Source organism: Portunus trituberculatus, chromosome 47 (genome assembly GCF_017591435.1).
Source record: "Portunus trituberculatus isolate SZX2019 chromosome 47, ASM1759143v1, whole genome shotgun sequence".
Taxonomy (NCBI): Eukaryota; Metazoa; Arthropoda; class Malacostraca; order Decapoda; family Portunidae; genus Portunus; species Portunus trituberculatus.
Genome location: NC_059301.1, coordinates 9,415,549 through 9,425,548, shown reverse-complemented (window position 1 = coordinate 9,425,548; position 10,000 = coordinate 9,415,549).

Genomic DNA, 10,000 nt, shown 5'->3' with positions numbered 1-10,000 from the left:
AGTTTTAACAGAAAATATGAGGTGGAGAGAGAGAGAGAGAGAGAGAGAGAGAGAGAGAGAGAGAGAGAGAGAGAGAGAGAGAGAGATGGATGGTTTGGCGTTGCCTCTGCTGTCTGCTGTCACCATTCTTGGCGTTGAAATAGACAGCAGCCTTTCCTTCACCAGCCACGTCAAAAAGACAGCTGCCAACGCCGCTGGCAAGTTAAGTTGCGTCAGACGAGTTTCACATCTCATTGACGCTCGAGGGGTGACCAATCTCTACGCCGCCCAAGTCCGATCCGTCATGGAGTATGCTCCTCTGACTTGGTCGTCTTGTCCCCCTTCCTACCTTGGCCTCCTTGACAAGGTCCAAGACCGTGCCCGGCGGCTCATCTCTACTAAGGTTCTCCCAGACGAGCAAGCTCCCCTCCTACAACCTCTACAGCACAGGAGAGATGTGGCGGGTCTGTGTGCCACCTACAAGATCCACAAGGAGGGCGCCCACACCTCTCTGCTCTCCGGCAGCCGTGGGCCGCGCCTCACCCCACAACACGAGGGAGGCTTGCACGGAGAATCACCTCACTGTTCCATTCGCCAGGACGGAGACCTTCCTCCGTTCTTTTGTGCCAAGATACACTAGGCTTTGGAACAACTTAGTGAGTGATACAGATATACACAAGGCTCCTACTCTTCAGAAATTTAAGTGTGAGGCTAATAAATGGCTAAAAGTGTAATAGCGTATTGTTTTAAATGAAAGTGTATCTTTTGAAATGAAAATGTTGGCCTTCAAAAGTGAATGTGTGACTTTCGGCAAGAAAATTTTTAACCAAGTAAATGTGAATCTTTCAAGGAAAAAGATAATTAGTGAAAAGTGAAAGGGGCGTGTATATCCCAGAAAGTCTATGTAACAAATGGCATCTTGTATTATTGTGTGCAATTTTACTATTTAGTTTATATAACTATTGTTACTATTTTGTATTGCATTGCATTTCTCATGTACTAATATTATGTCAAAGATAGTTCTCGGCAACTCACCGTGAACTTTTGGCTATATACTATTTTACCTTTGTAATATCAATTTGTAAATAAAAAAAAAAAAGAGAGAGAGAGAGAGAGAGAGAGAAAAAAGTGGTGGGGCACACACACACACACACACACACACACACACACACACACACACACACACACACACACACACACACACACACACACACACACACACACACACACACACATGGAGATAGAAAAAACAGAAATTGCTGACTACCCGACTAATTTCTGTTATAATTCAAACCTGCTTCTGGAATTCTACACCTTCACAGTCGTCAAATTAGCTAACAATAAAAATAAATGGAAAACAAAACCATCACTACAAATAAACAACGCAATAGAAATGTGAAATACGAGCTGAAATTCAAAAGGCGTGAGAAAAAAGTCGTGAAAAAGAGAAAAGGTTTGAAAATAAAAAAATGAATAAAAAAAGCAGCAAAGGATTTTTTCACGACTCATCACTGTCGGATTCCTGCACCGCGTCATCACCAACACCGTGACGAGTTGCACCAAAACACAACACCCTCCCGGAATCTCACTCCCACCTTCCTCTTACAAAAAACACGCTGTAAAAAATATATGACTATGTACAGCACCTATTTCGATTTTAGGAACTCTTTCTTTTTTTTTTTTTTGTTGAGGCTGGAAAAAGTGTGGTTATTTTTTAAGTCTTTGTACATTAAACTGAATTGTTCTCATTTATTCACTTCTATTCACGTGTGTGTGTGTGTGTGTGTGTGTGTGTGTGTGTGTGTGTGTGTGTGTGTGTGTGTGCATTTATTCATTTACGTATTCTATGTTGTTAAACATATATATTGTTACGGCCCGTCCGTAACATACTCCACTACCATCACCTCCTCCGCTTGTTACCTCGTTCGCCACCTCTCCACCTCCCCTTCCACGTCACCGTCTCATGAGCCTTCCACGTCACCGTCTCATGAACCTTCCACGCCACCGTCTCATGAACCTTCCACGTCACCGTCTCATGAAGCCCCGCTACTGTCCCGAAGTTGGATTCACGCGGCCCCATTCGACTCAAGCGGAAGTGTAAAGCAAGCTCCCGGCTTTCTGGAAGTCAGTCGAGGTCAAGGCCTCAACCAGTGAACACAACGCCTCTTGGACTACCGTGTGGGATCAACCATCACCCCGCACTTCACCACTGCGACACCTCATAAGTATCACTTCCCCTCGTCTGTTTTTTCCACATTGCCTCCATATAGGATTAGTATTATTGTTAGGTATTAAGTTGGGTTCTTTATATTTATTTATGTGTTATATGTATATGTGTATGTCAGTTTCATGTGTTTCATGTTATATCTATATGAGTATGTCAGTTTCACTATTGGGTTATTAAATAGCTTTTTAAGTTCCCCCTTTGCATATCCTCACCAGTTGAACCTGCAGTGTTTTTTTTTTTTTTTTATAGTTATTGTTCACCGGCTCCCCGATGCCAATCTTACCCGTTTAACCGGTGAACGTAACAATTGGCGACCGTGACAGGACTTTGTACTACTATCCAACATGATATAACTTTAATATCTAATGACATCTAGCCTATAAGACAACCAGCCTATCGCATTTCACCCATTAAAAGAGACTTGATGAAAAAAGAGGTAGACTATCTGCTCTGTCATCACCTTGCAGAACCTAGCATATCCCCCTGGGCTTCCTGCCTGTTAACATCTAAGCCAGATGGTAGTAGTCGATTTTGCACCGACTACAGGAAATTAAATAAAGTGACGGTGCCAGACTCCTACCCATTGCCCTTGATAGAGGACCTTATAGATAGTATAGGAGTAGCCAAATTTGTAACCACCATAGACTTACTTAAGGTTACTACCAGATTCCCTCTCGGACGAGGCCCGAATAATATCCGCCTTCATCACCCCCTTCGGGCTATACCAATACACAGTGATGCCCTTCGGCTTGTCTAATGCTCCCGCCACCTTCCAGAGGGCTATAAATTACATCACCCAGGACTTGGAGGGAACATCTGCCTATCTGGACGACCTGGTGGTGACTTCGGACGACTGGGTGACACATCTGACCCGTCTCCGGAGGCTGATGGGTCGGTTGCAGGAAGCCGGTCTTACAATCAACCTGGCCAAGTCCACCTTCAGGAAGTCTACGGTGGTCTACCTGGGACATGTGGTGGGGAACGGCAAGGTTCGCCCCAAGAGAGCCAACGTGGAGGCCATCCTTGGCTTCCCTGTCCCTACCACCAGGAAAGCTCTCATGAGGTTCTTGGGGATGGCTGGTTTCTACAGACGATTCTGTAGGAACTTCTCCACCCTGGCCGCCCCTGACGGACCTTATCAGCACTTCCGTCCCCTTCCACTGGACCCCGACCTGTGACCAAGCCTTCCAACATCTCAAGGCGTTCCTCTCCTCGGAGCCAGTGGTCTGGACGCCAGATCACTCCCCCCCTTCCATCTACAAGTGGACGCGAGTGGAGTTGGAGTGGGTGCTGTCCTCCTACAAACGGACCCCACAAGCGGCATCCTCCATCCCATCGCCTATCACTCCGCCAAGCTGAAGAAACATCAACTCAACTACTCCACCATCGAGAAGGAGGCTCTGGCACTCGTCCTGGCGCTCCAACGTTTTGAGTGCTACCTTCATCCTGGTCCTCAAACTACGAAGGTCTTCACCGATCACAACCCTCTGGCCTTCCTTCACGCCATGAAGAACCGAAACCAACGCATTCTTAGGTGGGCCTTGTTAACTCAACCCTTCAACTTGGAAGTCCACCATATCAAGGGGGTGGACAACATCATCGCCGACGCCTTATCAAGATCTCCCGTCTCACCTCCTTCATGAGCCCATTACGGAGGTCTTAGGGGGGAGGAAATGTTACGGCCCGTCCGTAACATACTCCACTATATATATATATATATATATATATATATATATATATATATATATATATATATATATATATATATATATATATATATATGTATGTGTGTGTGTGTGTGTAACAATATATATATATATATATATATATATATATATATATATATATATATATATATATATATATATATATATATATATATATATATATATATATATATTATGTGTGTGTGTGTGTGTGTGTGTGTGTGTGTGTGTGTGTGTGTGTGTGTGTGTGTGTGTGTGTGTTTGTGTGTGTATGCAGAGCGGCTGTGGGTGGCACGAGCTTCGCATAAAAGAGAGAAAGGACAGAAGGGACAAAATGAAACCATCACAAAAATTTTCTGAACATGTATAACCATTACTACGATCATCGCGGCCTCCACCACCACCACCACTACCGCCACCACCACCACCATTACCATCACTACCACCTCCAACACCACTATTAGCACCATCACCACCATCACCACCTTTTCCACTACCAATATCACCACTACCACTACCAACACGCGTTACGGCAAAACACTCTCTCTCTCTCTCTCTCTCTCTCTCTCTCTCTCTCTCTCTCTCTCTCTCTCTCTCTCTCTCTCTCTCTCTCTCTTACGCACACACAAGCATCACCACCACATCACCGTTATCAGGACATAAATAAATTCATACAAGGGATATACTATCTCCACCACCACCACCATCACCCCTCCGACGAGAATTTATTACCTCTCCGGCATTATACCTCAGGGAGTCTGAAGGATTAATGTCAAATGAAGAACGTGATTGAAATCCACAACTCTCCCTCCCTTTTTTCCTCAGAACACCGTGCGCCACACACACCGCCTCGTCCCTCACACGAAGGACCAGAAGCACTCCAACTAGTCAGCATTTGGCCACAACTATGTTACTCGCTTGGATAACGTTGAGTATATATCCTTTCCTTTCTTGCAGGGAGAACTTCCAGACTATATTGTCCGCCTCTGCAAAATAAATGGCTCTCGTAATCCTTTTTTCTAATCTTACATATCACAAAAGAGCGTCTTTCCTTTCATTATTTCCTCTTTTTGCTGCAAAAGTATATTTATTTACTTTTGCAAAGTGAGTAATAGTTGTTTTTTTTCTTTTTCTTAAATCATCGAATCAATCACTCACTTAATCTATGAACGTATGTAGTGCATTGTCTCTTCCACACCCATCAATACTGACTGATGTGTCCGTAGACGTGAACAACTAAGCCGACTAATCATTTACTATATAATTTTCACCGGTCAGTTTTTAGGCAGCGGTTTTTTTTTTTTTTTTTTTTTTGTGTGTGTGTCTTACGAATGACCAACACCATTCACATGTCATAAACGAAGTCGATGTTTTCAATTACTACAACTACTACAGGTGCTCCCTCTTAAATTAGCTCGTGAGGAGAAACATGGATAGTTGTGGCATATCAAACTTTTAAAACCTTAAACGCCAAACAGTGAATCTCAATAGCAAAGAAGAACCAGACCTACGGACCCACTACTCTCTATTCCACCACTAGTATATTAATTTTTCCTCGTTTTTACTGCTCAGATGAGTATAAAGTTGTAGCCCTGCAGTGCCTCCTCTTTTTCTTGTTCCTCATGCCGCAGTGATGCAGTGATTCCGTAGCCTCTTTTTTTTTTTTTTTTTTTTTTACACGGGAACTTATGGATTAAAAGGTACTTTTTGGGGCACCTCCTATCTTAAAGCCCACCCGCTAGGAAACCGTTGCCCCGAGTGAGGAAGCCCAACCTTCACTCTGACCGTGGACAGGATTCGAACCCGTGCGCTTGGAGACCCCTAGGACCCCAAAGCACGCATGGTTCCACTGTACCACGGCGCTCTCAACGTATTCTTCCGACCTACGCCTTTAACTCTCTCCTCAACCCTAAGGCATCATCTCCACGCCACCTGCTGCCTGTCCCCGGACGGGGGAGCTTAGCACAGGCTTACCAGAAGGCGCGCTACCAAGCTAACATCTTTTATAATTCAATACCTAAAACGCGTTCTTTAATGTAAGATCTGGCAGAAAGCTTTTATAAATCTTTTTTTGACGGATACACAAAATTATATATATAAGTGATTTTCTATTAGAGTTGCAATACGAAGGAGGAATACGAAATGATTGAGATGATTTCCTTGCAGAATATGCATGGAAGAGCAGTCTGAAAGATACGGTCACGATTTTGTACAATACGATGATTATACAGCACCACTAATGGATTCTTAGTTGTATCTGTCTCTTCATGTGTATATCAATTTTCATCACATGAAAGACGATGTACAGTTGTCAGAATCCTCAGTTCTATATAAACATATCTTATTTCTGTGTATTTGCTTGTTTATGTACAAACGTGTTAGTGTGTGTGTGTGTGTGTGTGTGTGTGTGTGTGTGTGTGTGTGTGTGTGTGTGTGTGTATGAGTTCATATTGCGATTAATTCAGTAAAATTAACACACACACACACACACACACACACACACACACACACACACACACACACACACACACACACACACACACACATACACATTATATCAGTGAGACAAAGAAATTTAAGACTGAAATTACACCAACTGTTCACTAGCGACCCAAACAAGGATCCTCAGCTTCCTCATTGGTCAGCAGGCAAACGTTATGAGTCATCAACAAAGAGATCAACCCAAAATCTTCTCGAGGTAACTTGTTGACACACAGCACTACACTTTGTTAATGGTGCTCTACTTAACGAATCCTGTGAGTGGCTCAGTTCAGGGGCCTTAAATGGTTTACAGCACGGCTCTTCTCAGACGTTTATGGTTATATATCGCATGGGAAGGCAGATAAAACAGTACATTTGTTCCGATGTTCTGCTACTTCGCTCTTCACTGAATTTATGGAGATGGAGCTTCCTTCGATAAACAGCATGACTACTAAGACCACTCTTACTACTACTACTACTACTACTACTACTACTACTACTACTACTACTACTACTACTACTACTACTGCTGCTGCTGCTGCTGCTGCTGCTGCTGCTGCTGCTGCCACCACCACTAATATTACCAGATTACTGCCACTGCTTACTACCACCACTACTACATTGCTGATTGCTGCCACCACCACACCACTACTACTACCACCACACTACCACCACTACCACTACCACTGCACCACCACCACCACCACCAACTACCACCACCACTGCACCACCACCAACCACCACCACCACACCACCACCACCACCACCACCACCACCACACCACCACTGCTGCTGCTGCTGCACTACTGCACCACCACCACCACCACCACCACCACCACCACCACTGCCACTACCACCACCTGCTCACTGCTGCTACCACTGCTACCACACCACCACCACTGCTACCACCACCACCACTACTACTACTACTACTACTACTACTACTACTACTACTACTACTACTACTACAACTGTTGCTGCAGCTCCTGCTACTGCTGCTGGTAGCACACCAACAATAACAACAACAACAACAACAACAATGACAATAATAACAATAATATTAACAACAAAAAAGAAACAACAGCAACAACAAAAACAACAACAAAAACAGCAGCAACAACAGCAGTAGCAGCAGCAGCAACTGAAGCGGCAAAAGACGAAAAACTGCTTTTACTACTACTATTATTACTACAATACTACAATAACTACTATTATTAATACTACTATTGTTAATGCTGCTGCTGCTACTTCTTCTATTTCTACTACTACTATTGCAACAATTATCATTGCTTCTTGAATATTTCCAGTATGTCAGTATCTCTCCGTGTTGTATCTTGTACTCCTGTTATTTTTCCATTGGCGATAATGCGTCAACGTGTTTACCTCTGCACGGATCAAAGTTTCATCATGGCACACTTTAAAACACACCAACTTGCATTACCAACACCGGCTTGCTACTGCTGAGATAAGGTTAACCAGCTAATCATGACTGAGATAAACTAGCAAAATGTCAAGCAAACAAATATTCATATCCTTGATTGTTTTGTAGAATAAAACCATATTCTTTTTCACTCAAGTCTTATCAACGTCAAATTCCCTTGAAAAGACAAAGAAAATGTGTGTGTGTGTGTGTGTGTGTGTGTGTGTGTGTGTGTGTGTGTGTGTGTGTGTGTGTGTGTGTGTGTGTGTGTGTGTGTGTGTGTGTGTGTGTGTGTGTGTGTGTGTGTGTAATCTGTAACTTGTTATGTGCATCCGTCTGTTTAGTATGACTGGTTGGGAGAGTGACTGTGTGGTTGAGTGGAGTTAGGAAAACAACAACAATTAATGTAATGCTTCGTTCCCCTCCAACAAATAGTTGAGATGAGCGCAGAGACAAACAAGAGCAGGAGAAATACGGACACCAGACGTCACTGAAGCGGCTAGAGAGAGAGAGAGAGAGAGAGAGAGAGAGAGAGAGAGATGGGATTCAGGTGAGGTACCGATAAAGTGGAGAGAAGCTAATGTGGTTCCCATATTCAAGAAGGGAGATAAAACCCTAACGTCTAATTACAGGCCTGTCAGCTTAACTTCAATTGTGAGTAAATTAATGGAATCAATAATAGCGAAAAACATTAGGGAACACCTAGACAAACACGGCTTGATAAATCAAACACAACATGGATTTACGAAGGGGAAGTCGTGTCTTACAAACTTGTTGAGCTTTTATAGTAAGGTTTATGAGGCGGCAGATAAAGGTGATAGTTATGACATTCTATACTTGGATTTCAGTAAAGCCTTTGACAAGGTACCTCACCAGAGGCTCTTAAAAAAGGTTAAAGCACACGGTATAGAGGGTAGAATATTAGGCTGGATTAAAGCGTGGTTAGACGACAGGCGACAAAGGGTAGTAATTAATGGTTCTAATTCCGAGTGGGAGAAGTAGTTAGTGGGTGCCACAGGGCTCAGTTTTAGGGCTATTATTATTTCTAATATATATCAACGACTTGGATAGTGGAATTAATAGTGATATCAGTAAATTTGCGGACGACACAAAGATAGGTAGATTAATTAGGTCCGATTCGGATGCCAAGGCTTTGCAGGCTGACTTGGATAGGATGAAAGAATGGACAGATAGATGGCTAATGCAGTTCAATATTAACAAGTGCAGGGTGCTGAGCGTGGGTAGAGATAATCCAAGCAATAGGTACACAATAGATAACGTGGCACTAGGAAGTTCCAAGTATGAGAAAGATTTAGGAGTCATAGTTAGCTCTGATCTCGGTACAAGGAAGCAATGTATTGAGGCCAGAAATAAGGCGAATAGAGTATTAGGTTTCATTTTAGAAGTGTTAAAAGCAGGAGTCCTGAAGTAATACTAAAATTGTACTTGGCGCTGGTCAGGCCACATCTTGACTATGCGGTACAATTCTGGTCCCCACATTACAGGAAGGACATAGCAGTCAGTAGTTGGAGTCAGTGCAAAGGAGGATGACTAAAAAGATACAGGGAATGAAGGATATTCCCTATGAAGAGAGACTGAAAAAACTTAATCTGCATTCCTTAGAGAGACGTAGGTTAAGAGGAGACCTGATAGAAGTATTTAAGTGGTATAAGGGTTTTAACAGAGGGGACATAAATGTAGTTCTTAGGATCAGTAGCGGGGACAGAACCAGAAATAATGGGTTTAAACTTGAAAAAATTCAGGTTTAGGAAAGAAATGGGAAGAAACTGGTTTTCAAACAGAGTGGTTAATGAGTGGAACGGTCTCAGTGGGCATGTAGTCAGGGCGGAGTCAATAGGGAGCTTTAAAAGAAGGTTAGATAAATTGAAGGATAGAGAAGATAGATGGAATTAGGTATATTAAGCTCACTGGGACTGCCTCGTATAGGCCTGGCGGCCTCTTGCAGCTTCCCTCTTTTCTTATGTTCTTATGAGAGAGAGAGAGAGAGAGAGAGAGAGAGAGAGAGAGTGAGTGTGTGTGTGTGTGTGTGTGTGTGTGTGTGTGTGTGTGTGTGTGTGTGTTTACGGCAAGACCACCCTGCTGCCAATCTGCACGGTCTTCAGTACAGCCGCGGCACAATAAGCGAGGGTGACAAGGTTCAGGGATAGGATAAGCCACTCACTGCCT